This window comes from Cervus elaphus, chromosome 23 (assembly GCF_910594005.1).
Source record: "Cervus elaphus chromosome 23, mCerEla1.1, whole genome shotgun sequence".
NCBI lineage: Eukaryota > Metazoa > Chordata > Mammalia > Artiodactyla > Cervidae > Cervus > Cervus elaphus.
Window position 1 is genome coordinate 57,491,815 of NC_057837.1, and position 13,877 is coordinate 57,505,691.

The 13,877-nt window shown below is 50.3% G+C and overlaps 1 long non-coding RNA gene across 1 annotated transcript in view; it reads right to left on the reverse strand.

The window, feature by feature from the left end:
- Window positions 1–638: 638 nt before the first annotated feature.
- The window catches only part of LOC122681900, a 54,440-nt gene continuing 41,201 nt past the window's right edge, over window positions 639–13,877 (reverse strand). The window contains exon 3 of the long non-coding RNA XR_006337132.1: window positions 639–1,384. This is a non-coding gene — a long non-coding RNA (uncharacterized LOC122681900). The remainder of the gene's footprint in view (window positions 1,385–13,877) is intronic.

The following is a 13,877-nucleotide window of genomic DNA, read 5'->3' on the forward strand; positions in this document are numbered from 1 at the left end:
TGGTGTGACCCACTGGAGGCCCGAGGGCATTTACTCTCCAGGCTCTTTTCTGGCCAGGTAGCCAGACGCTGGGTCCCCTTTCTAAAGGCCAAGTTTCCTGCCAAGCAGCTCCCGTAGAGTCACCCTCCCAGGGCTCCAGGCATCACCCCATCCCCTCAACCCCTCCCCCAGGGGTGAGAACATCTCCCCACTGGTGCTGTTCCTTGCTTTTCCTAAACCCTGCCCATGCCACACTCCTTTTAAGAGTCAGTTTATCACTTTGTAAATGACCCCTCTCCCGGCCGACTTTGAGCCATGGGCTTGGCACATGGCGAAAGCTCGGTGTGTAGATGCCAAAGGAAAGGATGGAATTTTGCCCCTGTGTTCTCTGGGCTTCTCCTTTGACAAAGGAGCTGGTCACCTGTGGTCCCCATCCCAGCCCCCAGCGGTTACCCCTCCACCTTATCAGCCTCAGGGCTGCACCCCAGAAATAGCTGCAGCCCCGAAACCTCCCCACCTCCCTTGCCCAGGATCCGCTGGACTGCTTCACATGCAGGTCTCGTCCGCCCGCAAGAGCATAAACAAAGCGTGTTTTAAATCATTTCGACGTGGGCCAGCGCTCATTTGCAGGTCTCTGGGAGGGAGTCCCAGCTGCCAGCAGGTATTTTAATATAGCCACGGAAAGCCATAGGCAGGCGTGGGGGATACCTGGCCTTTGTCGGGGTGACAAGCAGAGGCTGTCACAGAAGCGGCGAGGTCCAGCCACCTGACCTGGGTCAGCAGTTTCCTGCATCTCTGAGGACAGAATCAGAGAGTAAAAACACCACTTCCCTGCCCCCACTGTGGGCACCCAAAAGGACCTTGCTCCAAAGTACTGCAAGTCCTCCCCGGAGCCCGAGCTTTGCCGTCAATCAAGAACAGGGGCCATAAATCTTGCATGGTGCGTTGGGTGCCTACTAGGCAGGCCCTGTTTTATCTCCAGTTTACAGAAAATTAACCAAGGCCTGAGGATGACAGGGCTCCCTCCCAGCATCGCAGAGCTAACTGGACGAGGAGTGAAGGTTGAGACTCCCCAGCCTGCGATCGAGACCACTGCTTACCACGATGGCCCTGACACAGAAGGGTGCCCACCCAGGAATAGCCAGGCAAGCCCTCTGGGAGTTGCAGGGAAGGGGGTCTGCCTGGAGACCCTGCCTGGGCTGCAGATGTTGATAGAGGATGCCAGACTGCAAGGCAGTGAGGCGTGAACCTCCTCGGGTCACGCCAGCCGTCTGCAGACATCTGGTTTCATGAAGCTCCTTGGACGGCCTTGGAGAATTGATGGAGGCAGAGCTGAGGCCAGCCCGGTGTGGAGGAAGATGGAAGTCCAATATTAAACAACTGGAATGGAGCAGCTGGTCCATTTCTGCAGGCATGAGACAGGAAATGAAGCGTGAGCTCAGAGAGTGGTTCCTCCAGGGCATCTCAGGGAGGGTGTTAGCTCTCTTGGGATCCGAGGACACCTTCCCCACTAAACATTTACTGAGCACATACTAAATACCAGCCTCATGCTTGGCACTGGGGTTGGACATAAGCAGAGTCCCTGCCCACAAACAGTTCACCGTCACGTGACCCTCAGAGATATGCATTTCAAACAAACTTATTAAAGAAATTAAGAAAGAATCTCATATTTTAACTTGCATTTTTTCATAGAACAACAATAAAAATGGTACTAAAGAAAGAAACGCAAAGAACAGAACAGAGAAACTTCTAGTAGAGTTGGGGAGGGGGAGCCTAAGATCTGTCTTTAGATGATTTGGACCAAGTGGAAATTACCCTGTGAAGGAGGATGGATTGGGGTTTGAAATTCCCGAAGAGCCGTAATGTGTCCACAAGAAATTGCAGATGGCACTGCAGATAAGACAGACGCATGCGAACAAAAGGTCAGGACCTGTTTCTTTGCTGACAGAGGACTCGGATGGTCCTGGTGAACATCTGAGGGTGAAAATGCGTTATGGCACCATTGCAGACTTGCACTGAGAAATTCTATTGGACTCAAATTGAAACGGTCTATGTTTCACCCTAAAACAGAAACAGTGGCACCTGTGAGCTCTTGCTGGCCCTTGAAAGTCCGAGAATCATGGCTTATATCCTATTTTTTCTCCCACCCAGTTTCCCTCTGAGACTCATTCACTTCACCTTCACTCACTCCTGTCCCAACACCACAAAGTCTTTTCTTTCCCCTCTTTCCTTTCTCTCCTAGTTCTTTTTAAAATGTAGGTTTGCAGCCTATCTCACCAAAGAAAAGAGATAGTCCCCTTCCCTCCTCCTATCCAAACTTCTTCAGCCCCTTCTCTGGGTTTTGGCATTTGGTTGATGGGACATAGTCACTACAAAATGCACAAGTGGTGGTTAGGTAGGTAGATGGATGGATGGATGGATGGACAGATGGATGGTGAGATGGATGGATGGATGGACAGTGAAATGGATGGATGGATAGATGGATAATGAGATGGTGGGATGGATGGATGATGGGATGGTGGAAGAAGTGGTGGAAGGGATAGATGAATGGAAGGGCTTTAGGAAAACCAGCTAAGAACCTATTGCAATCATCCAAAAGAGAGAGTGGTGACCTGGAAAGAGATAGTGATAGAAAGAAGTGGTTGGTTTGAAGAGTTATCTAGGGCCATACTCTGCTGATCCCTGTTGTAGGATAGAAAATGGAAATTCTCCACATGGACATTTTACCTCAAATATCTGTTCTCAGATTTTCACCTGTCAGTCAAAAATGGGCATTTATTGCAGTCTGGATGCTGTCTGGTGTTTTCTGTGGAAAGATGTGTAAGGAATCTCACCTCGGTATGTCTCCACGGGAGATACTGAGCTAATGGGGTTTTCTGATCGAATGCTAAGCCTCCAAATGGCTGCGTCCATGAAAAGGTTTTCTTCTTTCCCTCTTTCAATGTCTTTTAGGGAAATAAACCACTATTTCTGTGTGGGTGAGGTGGAAAGGCAGTGGTGGCCTGAGAAAGACAGGTCATCACCTCAGCCACTCAACCGAATGCCATCTTGGAGCTGCATCTCTCTTGGGAAGACACAGCTTATGGAAATAAATGTGATTTTCGGTGGAAAGAAAGTTCAGATGTGATCCTCAGACGAGCATATTGCTTCTGGACACCAGTACTGAAGCTCTTGGAAATATTTTCCAGAGCACAGGGCTGGTAGGGTTGAGGCCACTTTCTTACTAAAGCTTAGATCTTCTGCCGTCTTTCCATGGAGCTGGGGGCTTCCAAAGTCATCACTGCGTAGGTAGCAGGAAGGGAGGGGTGTGGGGAGGGGGCACAGAACATGGGTCTTTTGGCACCCTGGGCACATTTATAACAGAATGGTAACTGTACAATGTTATTGTATCATTTAACTGACATGTCTACTTTGGAATGTTTATAACTACCGTAAATCAGGAGGCCGCAAACCCAGGGCAGCAGCCATGTGTAGACATTCCAAGGAAAACGTATAAAATAAATAAAACAATCACACAGGATCAACATTCCATTCCCGCCTAGAAAACGGAAAATGTAACGGCTCCGGCGCAAACGCAAGTGTCCAAAAGCGAGTTTGCTGGGAGCTGAGGCATCAGGGGCCTCCTTGCTCGCTCTCAATAAAGATGTGAAGGCAGAAAAAAGTCATTAAAGCAGTAAGAACAAAATGCCTGACCCCAGAGAGCAGCCTCACCACCTGGCTTCACAGGCACCCTCGCCCACATTCCCTTCTGGGACACAGACACATTTCTAGACCTGAGGGTCCATGATCTGTGTCCAGGAGCGGGTAGGAAACCACAACCATTTTGTTATTCCCTATTTAGGAGGTCTGTCCAGTTTACCAAAAGAAAAAAATAAAGATTTTCTCTTCCTAGCCATCAAACTTTGTGCACTGACAAACTGCTTGATTTCTGACATTTGTAGCAGCTTGTATCATACACAGCTAAATGAATTCTGGCTAAATAAACATCTGGTTATTAAAACTATGTGGGCTCTGGGTTTGAAGGGAGGAGCTCTATAATCCTTCTGGGTTCGTCAGCACTTTCAGGACACCTGGAGCCTGCAGCTTTCTTTTACCCCATTAACTGGGACCTGGAAGAACACAGTTAGAGCAATGAATCCGAAAACTGTAGGGTTTCTTGGGTTTTTTTGTTCGTTTGTTTTTTTGTAAGTATTTGCCAAATTCTTCTGGGCCATCTTTCCTGTCTTAGGGCCTTTGAGGCAAAATGCATAAGCCTGGGTAATAAAAGTCATCAAAAGTTAAAAATTAATAACCTTGAGGAATTAATCACCTCTTGGAGAACTTTGAAGCCCTTTTTCTTTCTCCTAGGAAAGGGTCTCTGCTTTCTGACTGGAAGAAAATGCCTGAGAACATTGCCCCTGAAAGGTTCGAGAGGACTATTGTAATTTTCAACGTTCCATTTTGGTTTTTTTGACTTTAGTTCTCCTTTGGTCATCAAATTAGGGAAAAGGACAGACTTTGGGTTTTCCAAAGCTTGGGATCTGAAGGTACGAATCTGGGGTTGTTTTCCCCAACCTCATCGATAGCTTGGAAGCAGTTTAGCAAGTTTAGAATAAAAGAAGCTCCAAGCACCCAGAAAAGAGAACTTCTAGAGGGACTCAGCACAAATAACCAAGACCCTGGGCAAATTGCAGCCAATTCAGCCTCCTGGAGGGCAAAGCATCTTCTCCTTTTCCTGACCTTAATTCCAGAGGGAAAAAAAAAAATCCTGAGATTCCTGGTCTAGAATTCATCATTTTAGCCCAGGACAGAAGTGCATAGGACAAGTGCAAATATTTGACCAAGCCTGGCTTCTTTCTTGGAGCTCTTCAAACATCACTGGTTCTGAGGGTATTTTTCCCAGGCCTCTGTTGGTTCAGGTTTCTTTGGACCATCAGTCGCTGAGGGTAGAGACCTGACCGATGATGGCCCTGCACCCTTGGAGCTTCTCAATGACAATCACACTAAGAGATCTGCTTTCCCCAAACGCCTTGCTCTCTGCCCGTGAACAGAGAAGACATTGTGCCTGATTAGCATTTCATTTCTAAACAGATCAGGCAGAGAGAGAGACTGCAGAATTCCAGATGTTGATATTTGTATTATTGGATCATAATTACATTTCAAAACAATCACTGCTCCCTGGAAGTTAGAGCTATTGTCCCTTCTTTGTCCTTTGTCAGTCTCCTTGAGCAGCCCTCTGGTGATTTATTATTTCACAGACCCCAGAGGGGACACGCCACTGCCTCTCTGGAAAGGTCACGCGCTGAGTGCAGACTTTATCCGGGTCAGAAGTTGCCCTCAGACACTGAGGGGAAACTCCTGGTGAAGTTAATCAACATCCAGTCCAGAGCGGGTCAGTGATCAGGTGCTGGATGTGGGCGGGGAACTCGCCCTCGTGGTAAGCAGGTTTTCTGCACCGCCTGCCTCCCTCTGGATGGAGAAACTCCTGTTTCCATAAGATTTACAGTTCTGAAACTACCTTCACTTGCAGATGAAACCATTGGAAATTCATTATCCATGGAATGATGCATAAAAAGATCATTTAGCTCAAGGCTTGTTTTTTTTTCTCCCCCCACAGGAGGTGGGGTGGGGGCAGGGGGAAGACTTTAACTATGTCTGGGGCAGGTCAAGCAAGCCAAGGTCCCAAGGCTGCCCAAGGTGAAGTTGGGCCTGCTTGGTAGGACCAGCCAAGTGGATGGAAGAGGTAAAACGTCAAAGCCAACAGGTAACTCCGAGCTGACCCCCACAGCTCCAGGTAGAGGCCATGTCCAGACAACCCTGGGGAACCCACAGGTCCTGCTCCGGGGGTGATGCTTCTAAGCTTTAGCAGGGTTCGAGCCCACTGCCACCCACACCTATCCAGTCTGAGAGGTTCCTCCGTGGCCTTGGGGGAGAGAGTCCAGTCTACCCTGACCCAGGCCAAGACCACGACTTAAGACACTTCATTTTAACCAGCACACAGCACGGCAAAGAGTATCCATGGGAATACTTTGTGTCTCAGAAGGTCCAGGACCCGCCTCGTGCCCCGAAGTTTCCTTTCCGTGGTTTTCTCTGGTTAAAGAGACACAAGCAGGGAGGCAGGGAAGCCTGCTCGGGGTGATAGCTCTTAAGCAGATGACGGGAGGGAAGCAGCATGAAAGATAGCTGGGTTTAGGGAAATCATCCTTAATTCCATTTAAAAATGCCCAGAAACACCAAAAGCAGCGCCTGGCCCTTCTTCCCCGTTCCGGAAAGAGATGTAAGAAGGGACAGCAGCTGCTCAGATCCACCCGCCTCCCAGGGGGCTGCGAGGACACCTCGGGACTGGCAGCCTTTCATGGAACTGAGCTGGCCTCACCAGCCCCGGGCACACACCGGATGGAGCTTTCATGCGGCTTCCAGGGCCGAGACAATGCGGGCAGAGAACAAGCCAGGATCAGTACAATCACCGTCACTGGCTGTCTCCAGCTCGATATTAATCTTTCAAAAAAGGCTTCACTCTGGAGGCAAGGTATTAGGTGGCTCAGCCAGCTTCTTAAAAAGTTCCTCTTTCTTCACAGAATGTCAAGTGAGATTTCAAGGGGGCGTACTTCATAACCGAAAGCATGTTTTCCTTAGGACAAGAAACCACTGCGAAACTTATCCTCCCTCCTGCCCACCCCAACTCTCCCGGACTTCTAGCCAAAAACCCTCCCGTGTTTTGCAGAGAAATAACAACAGCAAAAAACCCGTAGGTGTTTTTTTGTTTGTTTGTTTTCAAGTGCAGTGGAGGTCCCTCCTGGGTGGCAGAGGAAAGTTAGGCGAACTTTATGAATCTGGAGGGAGAGCTGGTTTAGGCAGTATTAAGAAGCCGAGAGGGGTTTTTCAGCCGGCATTGTTTTAAATGGTACCCAGAGGAGCTCCATCACCTTGGGCACCCCTACCCCTGTGTGCAGAAGGGCAGCCACAGAGTAAAAAGTCAGGTTGCCCTGTCACCTGGGCGACCACCATCTTCTCCAGGGCAGCCACCAAGGAGAGCCAAGATCAGGGGCCTGAAGCGATAGGGTGGGGAAATGGGAGTTGGACAGAAACAAGAATCAGTCCATGTGACTATCCTCATCATGGGAGCCAAACAGCACAGGGCATGCTTAGTTGTGTCCGACTCTTTGTGGCCACATGGAGTGTAGCTGCCAGGCTCCTCTGTCTATGGAATTTTCCAGGCAAGAATACTGGAGTGGGTTGCCATGTCCTACTCCAGGGAATCTTTCCAACCCAGGGATCGAACCTGTGTCTCCTGCTTGACAGGCAGATTCTTTACCACTGAGCCACCTGGGAGGCCCCCAAACAACACAGACCCAGGTATAATTTGTACCGAGTAACAGCCATCGCCCTGGGGAGCAGCTTTGTGTACACCCCTCCTGGAGAAATCACAAGTGTGATACTCTAAAGACTGCCCCACACCCAGTGGAAAGAAGACCCCTTTCTCGTAGCCCTGTGAGGCTGAGGGGACTTTTCTCAGGTAGGGGATGGTGGTGGGTAGGGAGCAGGGCAGAAGGCTTGGGAGACCACAGCTGCTTGGCTGGGAGGAGCAGGCAAGGGTCCATCCCCTGCTTCCTGCAGAGCAGCCAGGACTTGCCCAAGGTCACAAAGCAAGTTAGGAAGAAACAATCAGCTCAGGCTCAGTCCCTCACAAGCAGAATCCTATTAAAAAAAGAAGAAAATGACCCTGGGGATTTGAACAAAGGAGCCGGGCCATAAATCCACTCTCCGAATAGCTGCCAGTGATCTTCCTAAAATGCACATCAGGGGCCGCCACGTGGCCAGGAGATGCCCTTCAGAGGCGCCGGCGCCCTCGGGAGAGAGGCCCACATCCTCAGTCCAGGCTGCAGGGCCAGGTGGTCTGCAGCCCAAGGGCATCTGGACCCCACTGGCAGCCCTATGTCCCTCCCTGCTGTGCCCACACCAACCACACAGGGCCTCTTGGAGTTCTCTCTGTGTGTGCATGTCTCTCCGTGTCTCTATGTGTCCTCTCTCTGTCTCTCCCTGTCTCTGTCTCTCTGATCTAGAAACTCTTTTCCTTGTGCAACCAGAGCGTCCCAGGCTTTCACAGCTGGCTGCGTGCTATGCAGCACCAAGGACATGATGGCGAACAGTGGGTAACACCCTTGTCCTCTGGGGCATCCAGTGAGCGGGGGAGGCAGAAGTTAACCAAACAATCACACAAATAATTAAAATGTAAAACTATGTACATATATATCTTGAAATACCAGCCCAGGGGCCAGGAGGGCATTCAAGAGGCCCTGCTGTAGTGAGGGCTGGGGGGGGACATGTCCCTGAGAAAGGCAGTTTTGGGGACTGAAGCGTGACCGGAGCTGGAGGCCAGGGAGACAGGTGTGTTCCCAGGTGAGCCCAGAGCCTGAGGGGGAGGCACCCCGATCCGAGGGGGCCAAGGGGCCCGAGAGGAGGGAGACTGGATGGAGCCTCGGGGCGGGCGGGCGGGTGGGTGTTGGGGTCCTGGTCTGAAGGCTGAGCACGTGCCTCCCTGGAACGTCTGGCTGTGACTCTCACGTGTGGGGCGCAGGCTGCCTCCTTGACCTTGGCTCACAGTTCCCAGGCCCTTACTGGCAGGTGCTTGCTCCACCCCTGTCCTGCTCCCTCTCACCGACCACAGCCTCATGGAGGTAGGTTCTGGGGAAACTGAGGGCAGAGGGAGCTCCAATACCCGCCTAGGTAGAAATCCAGTGGGTGGCAGAGCTGGAATTCGAACCTGGGACCCTGGGGTGTGAGTGACTGCTTCCCATCCCTCCTCCAGCTTCCTCCCAGGCTTCACCTACACCTGGCACATCAGAGATCAGTGACTGAACAAGCAAGCAACCTCAGCCTGCTGGGGGCTCACGCTTCTCGGGGTGAAGCTAGGCCTTTGTTCGTGGGCTGCAGCGTCCCCAGGCTGAGGGCAGAGACAGACTCCGGGAGGGGAGGGGCGCTGGTTCGTATCAAAGCCTTGGGAGGCCGGAGAAGAGCCGGCCAGCTCAGCTCATTACCTGCCCTGCTGTGGAGCCCGCACTTTGAAGAAGGAGTGTGGACCAGCTCGTGGGGATATGAAAGGATGTGCTGAAAGCCATCGACACGGCTTGCAGACTCATATCGATCACAAGGAAATCTATTGTTTTGGAGGAGGGCTTGGTTGGAGAGAAGACAGTATGTTAAGACTGTAAGTTTAGGGGCGGGAGTGGGGCCCAGACAAACAGAAAGAGGAGTCAGAGGAAAATCAAGAACATACATCCTTATCTCCCCTCCCAAGCGAGGAGAGATGGAACCCAGCTGGGTTTGGCCCAATAAGCAGGGGACAGAGGTGTCACCCCTGGGCTGAGAGGTGCCCCCTCGTGCCACTCCACCCACAAGTGGAGGACATGTAACTTAGCTTCTCTCGCAGGAGAGAGCGAGTCAAGGCCAGGGGACAGGGTGCGTGTCTCGGGCAGCCCCATGGAGCCCTGGGTTCAGAGCATCCCACACTTGGCTTTAATGCTCTGCTGTCTCCGCTTTGAAATTCTGAATATTTTTTGAATGAGCGCCTCACATCTTCATTCTGCCAGGTCCTGAAACTCCTGCAGCTGCTCGTGCTTGGAAAGGAAGGGGACAAAGAAGGATGCCTTGGGGGTGGAGGCCGACAGCACGTTCAGACACCGGGGCCCCACCATCTGCTTGGAGCCTTCCTGGGACAGCTGCAGGAGGTGTGGACTCGCCTGCCGGATGCGACTTCCCGCTGCCACGGGAACGTGCTCGGGAAGAAGCGGAGCCCATTTACCTGGGACTGCGGTCACTTCCCTGATGTTCACACTCATTGTGGCCACTTGCCCCCACTGGGGAAGAGGACGCCCCTCAGAGGGGAGCCGACAGGGAGGAAAGGAAAAGCTGTTATCTCCTGAGAACGGGAGAAGTCCCTGCAAATGGCAACTGGAAAGCCTGAGCGGGGCTTCTCTGTGCAGTGCCTGACTCCCGAGCCCTCTCCTCTCTCCTGCCAGGGGAGGGGACCCGGCCTCTTAGGGAGCCAGCTCTAGACAGCATGCCTTCATCTGCAAGGGCTGTTAGCTAGGCTAGCACTGACCCCACAGTGGGGGCCCTGGACCTGATGCCTAGGCCTGGCATCACACCACGGCCTGGCATTCGAGGCTCAGAACATCTGGCATTGAATGCACTGTACTCAGGCTCGCCCGCCATCCTCGCAGGTGACCACTGGGCTGGTCATCTAGAGAAACTCTAGCTGGGCTTCAGGCTTTTCTCTGCTGCCCAGAGCTTCCAGACTCAAGATCCCGTCTAACTCTGGGAAGCCCGCCTGCCCCTGCAGCCCCTCCCCAGCCTCCCCCATCCAGCTCAGTCTTTGCACGGAGCTGACAGCTGAGTTCAAGGTTCACGCTCTCAGCTCAGCGCTTGTGAACACACTGGAGCCAGGTCTACCCGGATCTGAATCTCAACACTGTGCCATCCCTGGGGACCCAGTGGTAATGACAGAGACCGTTCCTGTCCTGGCAGATGACATGAGATAATGTGCGAATAGGGCATAAAGAACTGAAGCCAGGAAACAGTCATAACAAATAGCATCCTTGCTCTCATTAAGGACTCAGCAGATTGAAGGCAGAATTAGAGAGAGGCTGCTACAGACAAGAACACTGACAAGAATTTACTCTGACAACCCAATGGCAGAAACCAGCTAGAAAAACTCTCACAATTACATAAGCACATAAAAAGGCCTAGCACTCTGAGACCCACAAGGGCAAATAGAGTGTGGTTGTAGCAGACCTGAACCATTAATGGAGTTGATGACCAGCAAATCTCCAATGATCACCAACCAGGGGCACATATGCAAAGCAATCGGATTGCTGGGTCAAATGATAAGAATATATTTCACTTCTTAAGGATCTGCCCAGCTTCTTTTCCAAACAACCATGTAGGAAAATTTATCCTTTCCTATCCTCATCAACACTTATTGTTATCTGTCTTTTTAGTTTTAGCCATCTCATGAGCATAGTGGTATTGCACTGTGGTTTTAATTTTCATATCACTGATGACTAATGATGCTGAACATGTGCTCATTGGCCATTCATATATCTTCTTTTGTGAAGTGTCTTTTCAAATTCTTCACCTATTTTTAAAAGGTTTATCTTTTTATTATTGAAGCATAAGAGCTGTTTTACTATTGAAGAGTAAGCGGTCTTCCCCGGTGGCTCAGTTGGTAAAGAGTCTGCCTGTAATGTGTGAGACCCGGGTTCAATCTCTGGGTCAGGAAGATCCCCGGGAGAAGGAAATGGCAACCCACTCCATCGCCTGGAGAATCCCATGGACAGAAGAACCTGGTGGGTTATAGTCCATGGGGTCACAAAGAGTTGGACAAGACCGAGTGCCTAACACTTTCACTTTTCAAGAGTTGTTTATATATTGTAGATACAAGTCCATTGTCAGATGTCTGTGCTTCAATATTTTCTCCTAGTCTCCCCTCTCTTGTCTCTTTATTTATTTTTTTAATATTTATTTTATTTATTATTTGTTGCATGCGGGATCTCCCATCTTCATTGCAGCATGTTAACTCTTACTTGCGGCACGTGGGACCTGAAGTTCCCTGACCAGGGACTGAACCTGGGCCCCCTGCATTGGGAGCACAGACCACAAGGGAAGTCTCTGTCTTTTCATTTTCTTAACTGTGTCAGAAGTTCTTTTTTTTATACTGAAAAAAGTTCCTTCATGACCCCTCTCTCTACCCTAAAGATTTGCTTTTTCCAGGTGTGAATGTTCTGTAAATGGAAGCTTATGGTACATACTCTCTCAAGCCCAGCTTCATTCAGTCGTCATAATACCTCTCACACTCAGCCAGTTGTGGTGTGTTTCAGTATTTTGTTTCTCTCTGTTGCTAAACTGTGCCTCTGTATGAATTTCTTTTTCTTTTGTATGGATGCACCATAGTGTATTTATGCACCCCTTAGTTGATAGACATGTGGGTTGTTTCCAGTTTGGGGCAGTTATGAATCTGTACACTATAAACTTTTATATACACCTTTTATGTGTATATTTTCTTTGGGTGAATACCTATAAGTGGGATTGCTGGGTGTCATAGTAAGTGTGTATTTAGCTTTGTAAGAAACTGCCAAACTATTTACCAAAGCGGCTATACTGTTTGACGTCCCCATCAGCCAAGGGTGAGAGTCCAGTTATTCTGCCTATAGCATGTTCGGTTTTCTTTTTTGAGTTATGATCTATCTTGGTAAATATTCCACATGGATATAAAAGAAAGTGTTTCCTGCTGTTCGGTGGAGGGTTCTATACATAAAAACATCAATTAGACTAAGTTATTCAGCTCTTCTATATCCTTACCAATTTTCTTTCTACTTCTACTGACTCAGGGGATGTGGAAATTTCCACTCTATATTTGAATTTGTCTATTTCTCCCTGCAGTTCAGCACTTTTGACAAACACCTGTGACTCTGATGGAGAGGATGACCACTCTCTCTGCTGTGAACAAGGACTCTGGAGCCAGGCCATTGTCTGGTCCCAGCTCTCTGGTCACAGGACCCCTCTATCCCAGAGTCTTCACCTGTACTGCATCTATAAAAACCTCCTTGGAAGGTGGCGAGAGTGGACCCCGGACCCAACAGGCTTTTCCTTCACATCCATCTCTCCATCCTCCCTTTGTTTTAACTCCTCCAGCGTCCATCACCATCTCATTCCTTGTCAGGGGATGGCAGGGGCTGCGTCATTGCACTCACCCGATCTATTCCGTGGGGTGGGTGGAGGAGTCTCATTTTGCAGTGACAAGTAGCCTAGGCTCTCACAGCGACTTCAGGAAACCAGGTTGATTCAGCCCCACTCTGATAATATGCTGGGGCTGGGGGCGGGAGGCGCCGATCAAGGGAGAGTTCAATACTCAAGTGGGGAGGAGAGTCATTTAAAACACAGCAGCTATTTAAAAAGACAGGGTTCTCACAGGCCAAACTGGAACCCGCCCCCCCACACTGACCCTGTTCGCCTGCTTTGGAAAAACCCATCCAATAAAATCAATATGACCCATGGCGGGAGTTAACCTTCCTGGCCCTGGGGAAGGTTCCGGATGACTGGACAGGTTCCTGACAAATCGGAATTTCTCCTGCACTCGGGGAGGGCAGGTTTGGAGGTGAGAAAGCCATAAACCACTGCGGTGCCTTCAAAAAATGAGATGATGCACTCAAGCGGTACCAGCATTAGACCGACAGGGGAACGGCTGAAATGCTATTTCCTCGGGAGGGACCATGTGCTCCATGGCCCAGGGGGCCACAAAGAGCAAGGAAGTTATGGGGTGGGGGTGGAAGGGGGCCAGAAATCACAGCCTTCTGGACTCCCGGGACTTTTCCTTGAAGCAAATGATAACTTAATGGGGCGAAAAACTTGGGCTGTTTTGAAATTCAAGCACAACTCCTCTCCCCCGCTTGCCCCCCTTCCCCGACCAAGCCGAGGGCATGGTTTCGGTCACTGTTATTGATGTTTTAATGCCGCCCACCGTCCAGATCTGACAGCTGGAAGGGGGCGGCCATGGGGGACTGTGGGGAACAGTGACAGAGGTGGCTTTAACCGGAATGACGGCAGCGGCCAGCCACGTGGCTGTGACTCAAGTCCAATTTCTCCCTCTCCGCCTCTCGCCTTGGATAAACTCCATGTAGGTGATACCAGAGTGATTGTCTGGCTGCCATTTGAAGGCACCGTGACATATAACAAGCCACTCAAACCATAAGTCAACATTTATCTGTAGGGAGCCACATTCTGCACGTCCAGAAAAGGCGAATCTTCCAGATGAGAGGGACCTTGAAGATTCTCTACTTCAGTGGTTTCTGTCCTGCCCGCCACCGAGCATCTCTTTGTTCTCCTCCCCGCCAGGCCTCATGTTTTCAAAGATTGTGTCG